General features: G+C 36.4%; 1 protein-coding gene across 3 annotated transcripts in view; it reads right to left on the bottom strand.

Moving 5' to 3' along the window:
* Positions 1-19,600, bottom strand: part of CNTN1 (contactin 1) — a 353,101-nt gene that overhangs the window by 268,305 nt on the left and 65,196 nt on the right. The window lies entirely within an intron of this gene.

Raw genomic sequence — 19,600 nt, 5'->3', positions numbered from 1 at the left:
TATTTTTTACAAAAAAAAATAGATGCCTTTTAATCCTCTACAAGTTTTTGTTTGTTGCTTTGACCAGTGCAGTCAAGTTTTAGCATATTTGTAAAATACATTTATAGAATCAGCAAACACTTTTAACTGAAAGGGATTCAAATTTTGTTATTGTTTGCAAAGCCAATTGATGGTTCATAGCCAAAATATCCTCTTACTCACCATTACTGAACTGAACTAAAAATTAACATTTTAAATAAAACAGAGTAAGAACTGCTGAATTGGTCCCACTTTATTATACTAAACACTAAACTGGAATTTATTTTGGAGAAGCCTGTATATACGCCATATTCAACATACATATACTGTGTATATGTGTACATGTATATCTCATAAAATGTATACATATTGGTAGATGGCACACTAATACTCATACAAACACAAATTTAAGGAGAAAAAACAGGTATAGCTAAACATTTCATTGAGGAAGCTAAGTACCTGGGTAAAATCAAATGGATTAAATCCAATTCAGCTTGCGTTTTAAATAAACTGATGTTTTGGTTATTTTAATAAAAGTAATAGCAACAAAAGTTGTGTGTTACGTTTGATACTTTATAGAATACTTTTTCACATTCTTGTTCAGGTCTTTTGTTGTTGTTGTTGTTCTTTTTATTTTTTTTGTTGTTGTTGTTCTGGTCTTTAATAACCCTCATAGCCATAAATGTGTTCGCTCCTAAATACTGTTAGGATAAGTTTGGTCTAAACTGAAACAGAGGTAATTAATAGAAAGCTTGTCTCATCAAATGCACATTCTGAAAATAGACTTTCCAGTTAAAACACAGACTATGTCATGTTTCCTCATAAACAAAACAGTTGTAAAACCTACCTATTCACATAGCTGAAACTAGTCCTTTAGATTTTGAATCAAACATACTTCTCCCAGAATGATAGCAGATATTAATCAGATAATATCTCAATACATAACTGTATACCATATTAAATGTCATGAAGAAGGCTCATATGGTACTTTGAGTGCAATGGGGATCCTGAATTAGTCTGAGAGAATAAGGAGAGGAATAAAATTTGAGCTGAGAATCACTGGCTAAGACCGAGCAGGTAGAGGAGAGAATTTCCACTTAGAAGGCCTGGCAACTGCAAGGTGCTGATGTAGGAAGGGGTGTGGCACTATTGAGAAGTAGGAAGAAGGCTCTAAGATTAAAACACGAAATGGAATGTTGTGTAGGTGTGTGTAAAGCTGGTGAGGTTAGGCAGGGCCATAGCAGGTTAAGGAAGGTTATTTTTTATCTTACACATTATGGGAGGTTAATGCAAGGTTTATGCAGAGCAATGAGGTAGTTAGATCTCCTTGATGGTAGCTCGGGTGAGGAAAGAGAAAGTAGAGGAAGAATATAGGAACCCAGCCAGGGGCTGTTTCTCTATTTGAAGAAGGAAGGATAGTGGCTTTGATCTAGGGTATTTGCAAAAGAAATTGACAAAATTGGTTTGCTTCAGTAAGTTTTGGAAGATAGCTTATAATGAGCCTCTCTCACTTGATGGTAAGCTACAGGAGGGTAGAGTTTTAATGCATATTTTAATGATCATTCCCACAATACTTTGCACGCAGTAAATACTCCAAAAAAGTTTTTTTTTCATGAATGGATGGTAGGAAAAAAAGAAGAAATTGGTAAGTGTAAGGAAATTCATTAAGAGGCACTATTTACTATGATAAGAATTACTAGACAGGATCATGTTTGCAAGTGAAATCATGTGTTTAGTTTTGACAAATTGTATTTAGATTGCTTATTAGATATACAAGTGGAGATATTACTTAAGAAATTATAACGGTCTAAAGTTCAGAATAGATACCTTGAGTAGAGATATAAATTTGGAAGAAATATCGATAACATAGATGCAGTATCTACTCCCATGGCATCAATGGGAGTAGATGGGGAAAAATAGCTTAATAATGATAACTAAATTTTTGCAGACTCTATGTATCAGTCACTGTTTTCTAAGCATTTTATATGTTGCAATCCAGTTAATTCTTATAATAACCCCATAAAGAGTACTGTTTATTATCTCACTTTAAAGATGAGAAAACCAAGGCACAAAGAAATTATATAATTTGCCCAAACTCACACACCTAGTAAATGCCAGAACTAGGGTATGGAAGGCAGAGTTCGAAGATGGCCTCCAACATGTCTAACTCCTGGTGTTCACACCTTGTATAATCCCTCTTCTGTGGGGGCGAACCTGTAAATGTGATGGGAAAGAACTCCCATGGTTTAGTTATTAATAAGCTGACTTTGAACTATTCAAAATCAAAAGGGAGATCCTTGTGGACCTGGCCTAATCGGTTGACCACTTTGATGGAGATTGGGCCCTCCCTGACATCAGAGATTAAGACTGAAAGTGTGAGAAGGCCTAGGCAGAGGCCCACATGGTAGAGCATTGAGAGCAGCTTCTAAGAGTTGAAAATAGTCGTTGGCCAATAGCCATCAAGAAAATGAGGAATTCAGTCCTACAACCGCAAGCTGAATCCTGCCAACACCAGTGAGATTAGAAGAGGACCTCAAGCCTCAGGTGAGACTTCAGTCCTAGCTGACAGCTTGATCTCAGCCTGTTGAGACCCTGAGCAGAGGACCCAGATGAAATTCACCCAGACTTCTGCCCTACAGAACTGTAACATACTAATGAGTATTGTCTTAATTTCCCTAAGTTTGTGGTCATTTGTTACACAGCGATAGAAAACTAATAACACATAGCCTGCGCTGCTCAAGTCTGGGCTAAATTGCAGAAGGAAAAGGGGTGGGAAAATGAGAAGAGAGACTCATAACGACAGAACCCTGAGGAACATAGGCATTTATGAAATGGGCTGTGGAAAATGAACCAGTGGGGGAGACAAAGACTTCTGTCTTTGAAGGCAAAGAAACCAGGAAGGTCCAAGAGAGTATGGTGTTAGAGAAGCCAAGAAGAAGGATTGTGTGGAAGGAGAGAGACTGACTAAGAGTGTACAGTGCAAATCAGATGAGGACTGGAGAACATTCACAGATTCAGTAAGAGGGAAGAGGAGAATACTGGCTTTCCTCTGGTCAATTAAAAAAGCAGAGTTGGCATTTTAGAACCCCTTTCGTTTTTTGGGGTTTTGTTATTGTTGTTGTTGTTGTTGTTGTTGTTGTTTTAAGGGGGAAAACCATGTGAAGGGCTGGGAAGAAAAAAAGTGTTTTCCAGACATATTTTTATTGTTCAATATTTTCATGCAGAAGCATTATAAACCTCTTCCTCAAGGATTAGACATATTTTGTTAACGGCAGCGGGCGTGAAAAGTAAATCAATTAAGATGTTTTGTCACAAAATTGAACTTCAAGGATTAATAATTTCTTAAGTGACAAGGCAAAATTGTACCCAAGTAGTATTCTAAAGAATATTTAATCTCATGAGATGATTAATGAAAAATAGTAGAAAGAGATCACAAAAGCAAGCATTCAATTTCCAAAACTCATTTATTTTAATCATTTGTACCACTACTCTACCATTTATACTATACTATTACACCACTTATACCACTATTCTAAGGGAAATTTATTCTTTTCTCTAAAAAAATATGAAATCAGATGAAGAAGCCAAAATGTAAGTAGGCATTAAACAAATCAATAAAGATCCATTTTTGACTATAATAGAGTACAACCGAGAAGACAATGTGTACACACAGAGATAATTAAATTTATGACTTTTTATGCTGCTATATTTACCCATTGATGTTGCTTTTGGGTTCTCTTGTACCAGTACTTCACTTTGGTGACAAATTTTATGGGAGGCAGGAATAACAATGACAACCCTCCCCTTATCCCATATAAAATAACAAAATAACAAAATTCAAACTACCTTGTTATTTCTACATAGGGGTATATACTTGTCTCCAGTGGCACCCTCAGGAAAGGAAAGGAGAGTTTATCCCGGATCTCTGACACATAGTCAACAAAGTAATGGGTCAATATTCAATGGCTCAGTCTGAACTGAGATTTAGATTTTCTGTTTTGAATGATCAAGACAGATGTACAATGGGATAGAGACCCAAGTGTTGGAGTATAGTTTTAGTGTGTCTTCTGGTAGCTTACGTGAAATTTTTCCTCCCTTTGTTTCATCTGAGGCTTTTATCCCAGATATGGTTGTGAATTCACCTGTTCTTAACACTTTACTCATGTACTGGCTTAAGAGACCTAACACAGTCATTGCTTATATCTCAAAGTTACTATTTGCTTTTCTGTTCCCTTACATTTAAAAAATCTTGAATTTGTTTCACATCCAACTTATTTTCATGTATTTGGCTCCTACCATTAGTTGTTTGTGAACAAGCCAGCTCTTAATAACAGAGATAACCTTACTAGTGAGCATATGATTGCTTTCTAGTGTAAGATAAAGCTTGATTCCTTAATGAGTCACACCATTCCATAAAGAAAAGTGACTTTTATTATTCTGGCATAAAATTCTTTAAAAAAGAAAATTTCACTCATCTGTGGAATTTAAGGAACAAAACAAATGAGCAAAGGGGGAAAAAAAAAGAAAGAGGCAAACCAAGAAACAGATTATTAATTATAGAGAACAAACTGACAATTACCGGAGTGAAGGTCAATGGGGGGGAAGGGTTAAATAGGTGATGGGAATTAAGGAGTACACGTGTGATAGGGTATTACGTAGGGTATTACATTGAAGTGTTGAATCACTATGTTGTATACCTGAAACATATTAAACTGTAAGTTAACTAACTGGAATTTAAATAAGAATGTTAAGAAGAAAAGAAAAGTCTACCCATTAGTGTGATCAATCAGTCATTCCAGGAAGTAGGTCACATATTCCTAGTCTATGAGTCCTGAACCTCTAACCAAAACAAGAAGCTTGAATAGAGTGCTTATTTTCTTTACGGCCCTTCTCTTTCAATTCATGGAATTTTGAGATGAACGTTAAAATGAGGATTGGTCATTATTTTTCTCAAAAAATGAAACAAAACACCACTCTCAATGAAAATATAAGACAAAGTTAAATATGAGAAATCTTCTCAAGTTCTACTTTATATGTTGGTTATCCTAGAATCATATTGTAGTTTCCCACAGAATTGAGAACTAAATAAATTCTTGGCAAATGTTTCAGAATTTTCATCTCAAACATTTCAAATCCCTAGTGACCTTAAACTTCAAAGCCTAATTATTCAGTTGATTCATTATCACTTTTCCCAACTGAATGTGCATGCAACAAATCCTTCCAGTAGTTCCGTCTTACACAAACTGTGAGATAAGTGGCTCCTCATGATCTTGTCCAACCCTAACTTCCTATAATTTTTCCCAAACCATGTTTTTCAAATCAGGCTATATTTACTCTATGTAAATACTCCACACTAGCTTCCAATTACTTCAAATTCTTTATATATATATATATAGAGAGAGAGAGAGGGAGAGAGAGAGAGAGAGAGAGAGAGAGAGAGAGATTCTACTAGATATTTTTATTTTTAAGATTTTATTTTATTTATTTACTTGAGAGAGAGGGAACAAGCAAGGGGAACAGCAGGCAGAGGGAGAAGCAGACTTCCCGCTGAGCAGGGAGACTGATGTGGGACTTGATCCCAGTATCCTGGGATCATGACCTGAGCCAAAGGCAGAGGCAGACACTCAACCACTGAGCCACCCAGGTGTCCCTACTTCAAATTCTGGTATACTTGAATATGCCATTTGTTTTGGTGATCAGAGCTCCTGGTATAATAAGAGTACAGAGCATCTCTTGTACTGATATCCATGTCCTTGTACTGATAAACAATAGTCCCCAGAGTAGGTAAATTTAAAGCTTCACAAGATTATTGGTCTACAATAGGATATAAAATGCAGACTACACTTTCATCTGAAGCCTTTTCAGAAGAAAGATATATGATCCAGATTTGAGGAATCCAGAGAAAATTCTAACTTTCAACTCCTTATATTTGCTCCAAAACTACAATGACTTTAGGGAGATTTAGATTTCCAGTTAAAATAAGCCCTCATAACAATGACAGGGGCAGAAACCAGAACTAGATTGCTTTAAACTATGCTCGTATCCTGTTGTACTTTGATTGTAGCTCTGTTTTGATATCAATGGAAATGATTCATTTTAAAATCAATTTCTTCTTCTAAAAAGGGATTTCACTTCTGCTCCCATTTTCACTTAACTTTGGGGATCTACTGTATTGGATCCCAAAGAATTTCTTAACTGCTTCACCATTAATAATAATGGAAAAACTTAACTTTCATGACTTGACTTTAAAACATTACAGGGGCACCAGGGTGACTCAGTCAGTTAAGTGTCTGCCTTCAGCTCAGTTCATGATCCCTGAGTCCTGGGATGGAGCCCCACATTAGGCTTCTTGCTCGGTGGGGAGCCTGCTCCTCCCTCTTCCTCTGCTTGCTGCTTGTGCATTCTCTCTCTCAAATAAATAAATAAAATCTTTTTAAAAAAATAAAACACATTACAAAGAATGTCTTGAGAGATGGCAAACTTCTTAGAGAATGTACTTATAATTGAGGTCCAATCCATAGCTATTGGTATTAAGGACATCGGAAACCTTGCCAAAAAAAAATAATAATAATAATAAATTTCTAAAACGTTGCTATATATTTTTGTGTTTCATAAATAATTATATCTTCACTTATGTCTACATATCCAAACACCACCAGACAACTAGCTTTTAAATTCTAAATCTCTTTGGTGGAATTCTTTTAAGTGGCAGGTGAAAAAAGGTGAGGAGGGTTAAATTTTTATTCATTTTAAAGAATGAGAAGTAACACACAGAAGGAATTAAGTAATTTAAAAGAAACAGGTGGGAAATTGAGTATTAAATAGAATTTCTGAAGGATAAGTTGAATTAATTTGATATATTTTAATTAATGAACTTAATCTTTATAATAAAAGTGAGAGCTACTATTAATTGAGAAACACTTATTTACCAACTTTTTAACATACATTATTACATTAGGAATCTTGCACAATAGGGATTATTTTCCCATGTGAAAGGTATGGTTTCAACCACTTGCTTTAATGAAAATAGGTATGAATAGAATTCCCCAAGTTCCATTCCAAATTTGTTTTCGACAAGAAATTGAGTGACTATGTCATCGAGTAGATGGTTCTTCTAACTATTAAATGGGATTTTCCCCACCATCACATTTTAATGTCAAAAGAAGGGAAAAGATCAGTTCTTAAAAGCTTATGTCTTACAGGAAACATTTTCTAGGTAATGCCAGTAAAATCTGGTGAAAATGAACAGGCTGTTTTGCCTCAGGGTTTTTTCATTTGTCTTGTTTTGTCTTTAATAAAACCTAAGGAACTGTATGTGTTTAAGGCAGTATACTGCAAGTAGCTTCATTAATAAAATGTTCATTGTTCATTAATAAAAGATATTTTGGAAGAAAAAATAAGACTCACCATACTCCAGATCAATACAATCTTTGCTGTTTTTTTTCTATGAATAGAATTGAGCAAAGTGGGAGTTCAAGTGAATTAATATTTTACAATGTTGAAAAGGCAGGGGTCAGAAAACTTTATCTGTAAAGGGCCAGATGGTAAATATCTTATGCTTGATGGACCAATAGGTGTCTGACAACTACACAATTCTACCATTAGTCAGTAGATTGGGAAAGCAGCCTAGAAAGTACATAAATGAGTGTGTATGGCTGTGTCCCAATAAAACTTTATTTACAAAAACTGTACTTGGACTGGACATGGCCCAGTGAGTAGTTTGCTAACTCTGAAACAGGAGAATAATAAAATATAATCATAACATGGAAATAGTGAAGTCCAGACATTTTCTCATAGTGCGTTAAAAGCCTTCTGTTTTAACCAAATAGCTAGCAGCAACATTCAGATATAAACATTAGGTTCTAGGCTAGACCTTTAGATTGGAAAAATAGGGCAACTATTCCTTTAGTTCTTTTGGAATATTCTCAATGAAATATTCTCAAAGACAATTTTTTAAAAATTTATTTATTTATTTATTTATTTATTTGACAGAAATCACAAATAGACAGAGAGGCAGTCAGAGAGAGAGGGAAGCAGGCTCCCTGCAGAGCAGAGAGCCCAATGTGTGGCTTGATCCCAGGACCCTGAGATCATGACCTGAGCCGAAGGCAGAAGCTTTACTCACTGAGCCACCCAGGCACCCCCCAAAGACAAAATTTTTAATGACTTATAGTAAGCTGTTAAAACCAACAGTATTTTCATCTCCTCTTTAGTGTAAAGAATTTCACAATCCAGCATCTTATAAACTATGCAAGCCTTTGAAGGAGCAGACTTAGAACAAATGCAGGTAAACTAATTATATATAATTTTTCCATACTTACCCTTGCTAAAAACTCTCTGAAAGAGATGGTGTTATAAGTCACCTTTTGTCGGTCATGGATATGAAGTTTAAGGTGATGTGGTATATTACCAAGGTTATACAGATACCAAACTGTAAGGAAAGGATTTAAACACTGTATCATATGTCTAGAGCTACTATTCATGGCTGTGCAATTTATGTGCCCCTTAAAACATATAAGGGCATAGATAGTACAGATTTGTATGTTTATTATAGAAATTTTCCACAGGTAACAGTAAATTTTGTCTTACAAAATCAGTATTGTGACTCTTTTTAATGAAAGGATATATATTTGGAAGCAACTTTTTGTAATTCACAATGATGTGCCATATATGAAAGCTCCAATCCTGGGTTGACTCTAAAGACTTTGTTTGTTTACATTATACCAAAGAAGTCTGTGCCAGGACGGCCACCTGGAACATTACAAAGTTCTTGAGGGAACTCTGTGTTCCTACGCTGCATATGTAACGTTAGCCATTTCCCTGCCTTTAAGTCCTGGGAATAGTTTATTACCATGATAATAAATATAGAGAATGAAAAAGGAGATAGGAATTAAAGATACTCTGAATATTAGAGCATGATTGACTAGATGTATCAATATATTATTGATTAAGATTGGGAGATAGTGTCTGGAGGAAGAAGGGAGATTACTTATTTTTAAGGTTCAAAGGATGCAGATGATGGAGAAATCAAAAAGGAGCCGAAAATATGTCCCCAAAGCTGAGAGAGTGGTCAAAACTCGAGTTAGGGATTTGGATGTCATTTCTACGGAGATGTAAGAGCTAAAGCCAAGAGAATGAGAGAATATACAGGTGGGAAGAATCTAGGACTGGGAGAAGTAGAAACTACAAGATGAGCCAAAAAGTTAAGATAGAAAACGTGTGATCAGAGAAGGGATATGACATGTTAAAAACAGGATCACTAAAGCCAAAAACAAACAAAACATGTGTTAATGAACAGTTTCATAAGAGTGTCTCCTACTTCTGGGGTGTCTGGGGGGGGCTCAGGCAGTTAAATACTTGCCTTCAGCTTGGGTCATTATTCCAGGGTCCTGGGATCAAGCCCTGAGTCGGGCTCCCTACTCAGGGGGGAACCTGCTTCTCCCTCTGCTTCCTTCTTAGTGTTATCTGTCTTAGAGTGTTGTAAGAACACAGAACCTATCATAATGATAGAAATATAGGGGCGCCTGGATGGCTTAGTGGGTTAAGCCTCTGCCTTCGGCTCAGGTTATGATCTCAGGGTCCTGGGATCTAGCCCTGCGTCAGGCTCTCTGCTCATCAAGGAGCCTGCTTACCCCTCTGTTCTCTGCCTGCCTCTCTGCCTACTTGTGCTTTCTCTCTCTGTCAAATAAATAATAAAAATCTTTATTAAAATAAAGAATAGAAATATAAAACAAAATAATACAGAAACATCAGTGTGATGAGCTGAAATAAGATTACAGCTCATCATGCAGAATGAGGCAAATGCCCTAAATAGTTGCTTTTGTAGCCTTTACAATAGATAATTAATAGGCCACATTCTATGAATCAAGTAAGCTTTTGTTTTTTAACATTAAGAATCTATCTAGATCCATAATTGACTCATAAAGTAACTATGTAGCAATATATTACTTATAGTACATTTTTGCCTCATATTGACCTCTAAGTTTTTTTTAAATTTGCTCACTTGCTTGTTTTTGGTCATACCTCCCAAAGCAATTTCATACCATTTAAAGTAGCCATTGTGTTAGTTCTTTGTGTTTAACCTCATTCTTGGGTTATGAAAACTTGGCTACAAATAACAAACATCATGTAACTATCTCTTTCTGTAGTCTTTTGTGATATTCATGAATTTAGATATTTGCACACTTGGTTTCCGAATGATTTCCACACTTACAGCATATTCATGTTTTACCTAAATTGAGAGAAAATGCTCTTCAAATATGTAAAAAGTAAACAGTACATAAATGAAGATTAACCATGGTTCATTCATAACATACCTACATATGTTACCCCTCATCAGGATATCAGATTATAGAGATGTAATATATACTTATCTTAATTAAAAATGTAACAGAAAAAAAAATTGCAGAGCTAAATCGAAACCCCCCAAGTTTCTAAGTAATTATACCTCCCACCTAAAAACTACACCAAGGTAATAGTGATCCGAAGGGGCATGTGTACCTGAATATTTATAGCAGCAATGTCCACAATAGCCAAACAGTGGAAAGAACCTAGATGTCCATCAACAGATGAATGGATAAAGAAGACGTGGTATATCTATATATCTATATATCTATATAGATATATATATGAATACTATGCAGCCATCAAAAGAAATGAATTCTTGCCATTTGTAACGACATGAATGGAACTAGAGGGTATTACACGGAGCAAAATAAGACAATCAGAGAAAGACAATTATAATATAATCTCTCTGATATGAGGAATTTGAGAGGCAGGGTTGGGGGCTGTAGGAGGTAAGGAAGGAAAAAATGAAACAAGATGGGATTGGGAGGGAGACAAACCATAAGAGACTCTTAATCTCACAAAACAAACTGAGAGCTGCTAAAGGGGTAGGAGGGTAGGGATAGGGTGGCTGGTTATGGACATTGGGGAGGGTATGTACTATGGTGAGTGCTATGAAATGTGTAAGCCTGATGATTCCAGACCTGTACCCTGGGGCAAATAATACATTATAAGTTAATAAAAATTTAAAAATAAATAAATAAAAATTTCCCCAAGTTAAGATCTAAAGAAGGAAACCTACCTAAAGAAATATATATTATAATTATAAAATTATTATAATTATAAAATTATAACTTAATATTATAATACATATTATTAAACCATTCAATTGAATCCTTCATTTGAATGAAGGAATGAATGTTAGCCCTTTTCAAATATAGTATCTAAAGTTATTAAAATAAATCTCTCCTTCATATAGTAGACAGTCCATAGTAGACAATGTTCATATAGTAGACAAAGAAAAATAACCACTTTCTATTAAATATTAGAAAGAAATACATAAGACTCACTTTTTAACCTGTTTCTCATAAATTTTAGTAAACATTGATTTTTTAAAAAGCTAAAGAAAGGTTAAAAAGAAAAGCTTAAAACTAGGAAAGTATAAATCTAATTTAAATGTTTCTATAGCAAAAAATTAAATAATAACTAAATTATATGTTGAGATGGAGTGAAATGTGTGATTTCTATAAGTATTCATGAAATTAAGCTAGGTAGGAAGAGGTGAAGTACTTTTTCAAAGCACTGATTTTACCACCTTTTAGTTTCTGTAAAAATTTTCACAGGAGCTGACAATCACCATTAGATTTTTCCTCCATGAAAGGAGATTATTACTAGCTCAAATGCATTTTCTGTAATCATTATTCCACTATATGCTGTCCTGTGAGATTGCAGATTTTCCCAGGGATGATAAAACTACTGACAGATCCATTTCTTCCCTTAATCATCCAAAAATGAATTCTGGTCTTTGAAATTCTCCTGACACAATAACCATTAATGCCTTCTCACAGTGCCATTCTAACCACACAAAGCCCATACTACCTTGGACTCTTTCAAACAACCCTTTCAAATGTAATCCCACTTCCATCAACAATCCTCACTTTCAGATATAGTTTCGAAGGAAATTATCCCATGTCCAAGTTGTTTTCTACTCACCTCTTTTTACTGATCAACTCAACCCAACTACATCAGTCAAGTGATTTATCTTACAGTTCTACTGGTTTGCAATTCTGTGGTTTTGCTTTGAGACTCTTGCTGCCTTCTGTAAAGCAGTATCAACTACTAGTTTCCAGTTACATTCATACAGGAGAGGGAGGTCATGGTTTTAAAATCAAGCAAAGAAAAAACAAAAATATGCGAATCTCAATTGATCAAGTTGACTATGAGTCAACGCTAAGGAGAGAGATGAAAGGAGAATGCCCAGTAAAATGTCATCAGTAACGACAGAATAAGAATTTATGTTACAGATAATAAAAATCATTTACAGAAGTTTATTCAGCTCATTCTATGTTCCAGACATTTCCGGGTATTGCAAATACAGTGATAACCAACAAGAACACATCAAACACATCTTTGTTCCCATTGATCTTAAATTTTAGGGAAGGGAGATATGAAATGTGCTGATAAAAATAAGTGCTCTGGGTGGCTCAGTTGGTTAAGCATTTGCCTTCTGCTCAAGTCTTGATACCGATGAAGTCCTATATCGGGCTTCTTGCTTAGCGGGGATCCCGCTTCTCTCTCTGCTTCTGTGTGCCACTCTGCCTGCTCTCTCTCTCTCTCTCTCTCTCTCTGACAAACAAACAAGCAAATAAATAAATAAAATCTTAAAAAAAGAAAGTGTTATGAAGATTGCCTTTGATCAGGACCATATCTGGAGTCCAGTGTCCAATACTGGACACATGCTTCTGACAATTACATTGTAAGGGCCTATTCAGCCAGAGCAGCCCCACCCCAGTTGAACTGCCATTTTGCTGTAAAGCTCAAATTGACCTTGCCCCCCCCCCCCCACCCCGCCACCCCGCCCAGGGGAACCTATTCAAAAGCCAGTCCAGGAAACCAGTCCCAGGTAACAAAATCCAAATACAAGGGTGGGTCAGGCCAGGTGGAGATATTCAATCAGTGGGGGCGCATACTGTCTCCTAGCTACCAAGGAGTATGGGCGCCGCCCTTTAGGCTCCTTTTGGGCGCCAATTCTGAACTAGGTGTTAGGCTGGTTCAAATGTCTACTAGGGTAAATTGTAATTCAATTGGTCACCTAGCATCACTGTGGAATTTCCTGTGGGTGTTACAATCTCATTGGCCACCTGTGTGTGGCCAGACCCAGCCACATGGTCTTTGCTCTATAAAAGTTAGTCTGGAAAGCAGGGAGGGGTTGTCCTCTCTGTAGGGGCGGCCCCTATCGGTCTGTTTGACAGTCGGTCTGATTCCTGATGCTTGGAGTGAATTAAAGCTTTGCTTGACCTTTGCTTTGTATCAGTCTCGCCCCTTTAATCACGGACCCATTATTGGAGTACCCAATTTGGGGGGGATCCAACAACGTATAAAATATAAATCATGTAACCTAATATCTGCTGATAAGTAATTATTTGAATTTGTTTGAAATTGTAATTGTTCTCTCTCCTGGGAGAATTTGGAGGGGGAGACAAACCATGAGAGACTGTAGACTCTGAGAAACAAACTGAGGGTTTTGGAGGGGAGTGGGGGGGATGGGTGAGCCTGGTGGTAGGAATTATGGAAGGCATGTATTGCATGGAGCACTGGGCGTGGTGCATAAACAATGAATCTTGGAACACTGAAAAGAAATAAAATAAAATAAAATGGGGGAAAAAAAGAAATGGGATTAAAAAAAGAACAGAGATCTGTGTCTAACACCACAAAGTACTTAAAACAGCAACATCAATAGAGCAGAGGTCAGAAAAAACTTTTTTTTTTTTTTAAATAAAGAGTCCAGAGCACTATCATAAAGCAACCATCTTTTGTTTTATTTTCATTTCAGTTTTGGTTTTCAAAGTCTTTGTAGCTTCCCACTATGCACAACAGCACATTTTTTTAAGTGAGAGTTGTTAACTTTATTATGGACATTATTTCACAAATATATATGCGTATCAAATTGTTACATGGGACACCTTGAACTTACACAATGTTATATGTTAACTGTCTCTCAATAAAGACAGGAATAATAATTTCAAGATGATAACAGCAGAGCCTAAAACCAAACATGGGCTTTTCTGAGCAAATGACTTTGTGTGATCACACTGATGTCACACTTGTGAAGCTGGCCCTGGTTTTACCTACAAAAACAAATCTGAAATCTGACCACCTGTCACCACCTCCTCTAACAACCTGGCCTGTGCTAATACCTGGGTTACTACAATAGGCTTTCAAGTGAAATCCCAGCACAAACTCAACTTTCTGAAAGTCAATAAAGTATATAATAAAATTATTTTCTAGGTTTAACATATATTCTTATCTTTTAAACAAATACAGCTTCTGCATGTGAGAGGATGGAAAAATATCTGAATCACCACTGTTCCAAGGGATGAATTTAAAAGGAAAAATTAAGCACACTTAACCGTACTACCATTTTTTCTCACATAGCAAGTGCCAAGTCAGTCACTATCAAAAGGAAATAGGCTACAAGTTTACATAGTGTTTTATCAGAAGTTTGTTTCATGTAAGTCTGGAAATCAGTTTTCTTAAATTCAGGTATTAATTTTCATGGAGTGAAATTTTTACTTTATATAAACATTAATATCAGAGTCAAGAGATACGGTGGCTGTAAGGACCTATTTAGCCAGAGTGCTTCCACATCCCTTAAACAATAACCTTGTTGTTTAACCTTTAAACTGTCCCTGCTCCTCTTCCCCCAGGGGACTTAATTAAAAACAAGTCCTGGAAACCAGCCCCAGGTAACAAAGCCCAAACACAAGGGTGGGTCAGGCTAGGTGGAGACATCCAATCAGTGGGGGGGCGGCGGGGAACGCTTACTGTCTCCCTAGTTACCAAGGAGTATGAGCCCTGCCCTTTGGGAGCCTTTTGGGTACCAATTCTGACCAAGGTGATAGGCTAGGTCAAATGTCTACTATAGAGTAGATTGTAATTCAATTGGTCACTTATGTGTGACCTGGCATGACTGTGGAGCTTTCTCTGTGTGTTACAATCTCATTGGCCACCTGTGCGTGGCCAGGCCCAAACATATGGCCTTTGCCCTTAAAAACTAGTCTGTGAAACAGAGAGGGGTCGCCCTCTCTGTAGGAGGCGCAGCCCCAAATGTTCGGTCTGATTCTTGATGCTTGGCGTGGAATAAAGCTTTGCTTGACCTTCGCTTTATATCAGTCTCACTCCTTTAATCACGGACCCATTATTGGGAGACCTAACAGTGGCTACATTGTAATAATCTTTAAAAGAGTTGATACTGCCACAGGGTAATGGTTAATGCACATTTGCCTAAAGAGATCAATTTCCAATAGCTTATGCTACCATATAAACATACACACACACACACACACACACAAATTGATATAGATTCAGATAAAAGTATAGATATAGGATCTGTTTTGTTGTTAAATATTTTGAGTATCACTCAGATTATATATATACATATATATTCTTAAGGAAGAGGAATCATTTAAGGCATAAAAATATCTATTTTGGCACTGGAAGGTTTTTCTTAAACTACATAATTAACTTTGAATAAACTGTGATTCAAAATCCCACAAGAAGAATACTTTTAGAACCTTGGATCTGGGGGGGAAGAAAGACAAAATATTCTGGCCTGTTTTGGCTAAGAAGAACATAAGGAAAGTGAGAAAACAATCAAAGAAAGGAAGGACTACTGAAGCAGGAAATGCGAGGTTTATCTGATGGCAAGACCATGAGGGCGAACAATGACTTACAATGCTTCTTCTAGATCCTGTCCACAACTTTGAATAACAGAGAAAACCAAAAATACAGATAATGTTTAGGACTCTGCTCCTCATCTACATTTAAGTCACTCCATATAACAGGAGTCAATTTAGATAAAGTCTGGAGGATATACTATAATAATATAAATTTCTAGCTTCTGAAAGGAGGAGCTTGAGCTTTGCCTTCTATTTCAGTCTGATATTCCTCTCCCCTTCCACCTGTCTTGCTACCCCATCACATTATTGGACTCTAAGCTCTCACATACACTCTACTCCTTAACACTGGAGATGGCTCCCTTTTTCCTCTCAGCTCTGAAAGTTTTCTCATTAAGGTCGATTGCCTAATGACAAGTAACTCAAAAAACATATATTTTTAGTTCTGATCTTATTTAGCCTTTATGCAGCTTTATTATCTTTTATCCCTCTTGCCATTTGGTAATGCTTTCTTCATTCAAGCCACACCATACTCTCTGTGTTTTGTCATTCTTGGGTTTCCTCCGTGAGCTCCTTTACCCATCCTTTAATGCAGACACTCCTCAGAAATCTGTCTTGGGTTTTATTTTCTTCTTATGCATATTTCCTTGGAAAATTTTACTCACTGCCATGGTTTTAATGGCCAACTCTAGGCGGATAAACCCAAATCTCGACATTGCTAGTTCAAGTCTCTTTTTTGAATTCCAGATTTAACTACGATATTCTGCTAATCAGTTTTACTGATGGTCATTGAGATATCAAATTTAACACATCTAAAACTGAATTCATAGCTGTATCATTACCTCTCCCCAAATTAATGCCCTTTTTAGGATTTCTGGTTTAGTTGTTGGCATTAAGTTTCATCCTGTTGCTCAAGCAAGAAACCTTGAGCTCCATCTGGCCCCTTCCTCCCTCTCAACCTCACACATCCAATAACCAAGTCATATTAACACTTCAGTCTTTATTTTTTTTTAAAGATTTTATTTATTTATTTGACAGACAGATCACAAGTAGGCAGAGAGGCAGGCAGAGAGAGAGAGAGGAGGAAGCAGGCTCCCTGCTGAGCAGAGAGCCCGATGCGGGGCTCCATCCCAGGACCCTGAGACCATGACCTGAGCCGAAAGCAGAGGCTTTAACCCACTGAGCCACCCAGGCGCCCCAACACTTCAGTCTTTAAAATCCAGATATTTGAAGGCAATTTAGAAACAACCCTATTAGAATCACTTGAGTAATTCACAGTTCTATATAACATCTACATTATATTATTTTGCAGATAAAACAGAAATATGAGGGCGCCTGGGTGGCTCAGTGGGTTAAGCCGCTGCCTTCGGCTCAGGTCATGATCTCAGGGTCCTGGGATCGAGTCCCGCATCGGGCTCCCTGCTCAGCAGAGAGCCTGCTTCCCTCTCTCTCTCTCTGCCTGCCTCTCTGCCTACTTGTGATCTCTCTCTGTCAAATAAATAAATAAAATCTTTAAAAAAAAAACAAAAAAACAGAAATATGAGAAATATGCTTACATGGAAAGTCAGAGGTAAAGCCAAAGTTAACATTCTAATTTCTGGCTATTCATTCATGTTTCTTGCCGGGCAAGTTTACTTTAACATGTAAATGTATATGGGGCACCTGGGTGGCTCAGTGGGTTAAAGCCTCTGCCTTCCGCTCAGGTCATGATCCCAGGGTCCTTGGGCTCTCTGCTCTGCCGGGAGCCTACTTCCTCCTCTCTCTCTCTGCCTGCCTCTCTGCCTGCTTGTGATCTCTGTCTGTCAAATAAATAATTTTAAAACCTTTAAAAAAAAAAAACTTTAACATGTAAATGTATAAACATGATTTCCTGAGGAAGTTAAGGAGTCAGGAGGGCTTTAAGACTTAGTTGATAGTCTCCCTCTGACTTTTATGGTGTGTTTCCATCCAAATTGTGTGTATGTCCCATATTTTCTTATTTAGAAAACAATCTACTCCCTCAGCATTACTGCAAAAGTGTTGACAAGACCAACAGAATGTGTACAATATAGTCTAAGATAAAGGAGAAAAGCCTCAAATGAAGAAGGAAACATTTAGTTATTTTCCAAAGGAATTTCATTGTTTTCTCTCCTACTACTACCATAAACTTTCCTGGTGCTGTAGAGGTCACTCTCAAAAGGAGACTCCCCTCCACCAACCACCACCGCCATTTCCACACTCCTATTATTCCTCTGCTTAATCAGTCAGAGAGCCAATGGAGGGCATAAGGAACATTTAAATTGTTTTTGCAACAACTAAAAATCTTTATACAATTGGTATAATTAAGCAATTGGTGTTATCAAATAATAACAACAGACTCTATATTTTATTTTCAGTCAGCTATGTTACAAATCCACCATTTGCCCCAAGCCAACTTTGATTTTATAATTGGGCATTCTCCTCCCAGATAATGCTATAAGTAACCACAGCCCATAGTTGCCCATCATATATTTAACTCTGTAGCTCAAATGTTCATAAAAATAGCAATACAAATTTTTCTCATTTATTAATATTATCTTAATTAGTCCTAAACTGAGGACTAATTCTGCACCAACAACTAGTTCTGCACCAACACAGATTAAATGTTCTTAGGTTTCCTAATTCTGAACGACCTATACTAGGGCATATCCTCTTAAATATATAATTTCCCATCTCTAGCAGAATATTTGCAAGAATAGCATTATAAAAGAAATAACATTAGACATTGACTTCAGTTGAAAATTAAGCAGCTCTGTAAATCACCCTCAAGCCAGTGTGGGAAAAAATGTGCATACTGACCGCTCAAGGAAAGACTACAGAGAGACAGGCTGGTGTAGAAGAAAAACATCTGGTTTGTAATCCATAGAGAAGTGGTTTTAATCTAAATTCTAATATGTTCTGTGGTTCTAAATAAGGTAACAAGCTTTCACAGATGTCACTTTTTATTCTTGTTTTTTTTTTTTCTTTTAGATATAGTACAATGAGATTTATTCCTAATGTGATTTCCTATTGAAGTAACATATATATCTATGGGTTTCATGAGACCCCATTGGATTTCTTTCCCAGGTTTTCCTTAGAGAAGTCTTCTCTACTAAGTACACAAAATACTTTAACAACAAATGGAAAGGTACTGAGGCTTGTAGCTTGATAAGCAAAGTAAGATCCAACTCATGGGATTGGAAAACAATTAATTAAAATTGCAATCCTAATAAGGACATTTCCAAATCACAGTTTCATAACGTACCTGCCTCTGCTTCTTTTACTGTCACTAGTAAAATTTAATTGCTTCATATTTCATATTTATTATTTTACATATAGTATGTGTTTCAGATTAGAAAAAGTAATAGAAAAAACATTAACCAAGCCAGGCCAGTCTCAGTCTTTTTTTGTATGATCTCTGAGCATACATTTGCTCCTTTACGCACACATTTGAGAAATTCTTGTGGTTATATTTTTGTTAACTATATGTTATCTCTTAAGCCTTCCACACTCCTTATGGCAGCATCTAACCTCTAAAATTCCAATTTGAACCTTAATATGCAAATTACTATTAACTATAAAAGACCATCTTTAAACATTATTTTCATGGTCTCAATGCCCAAAGCTCTAAAATAAACACATATAAATAGTCAATAAAATCTGAAGACAATATTTAAACAATTTTGAAACAAAATTTTTGTTTTCATTTTTATATACTTTTTTAGTATAAATTCAATTCTTCTAGCACTAGTTGTTTTTTTTTCCCAGTTCCAAATAATATGACACATAAATGGCTCTTTAGAAAAAGCTTAACAGGATCTTAATTACTTCCTCTGAAAATTTTCTGAATGAAACACTGATCTTGAGAGCTATTCTCTTTCCAGATGGTCAACTTGGTCAATCTG

The sequence above is a fragment of the Mustela erminea genome, chromosome 6 (assembly GCF_009829155.1).
Source record: "Mustela erminea isolate mMusErm1 chromosome 6, mMusErm1.Pri, whole genome shotgun sequence".
NCBI classification, from domain to species: Eukaryota; Metazoa; Chordata; class Mammalia; order Carnivora; family Mustelidae; genus Mustela; species Mustela erminea.
The sequence above is the reverse complement of the archived record's forward strand: the minus strand, read 5'-3'. Positions and strand labels throughout refer to the sequence as shown.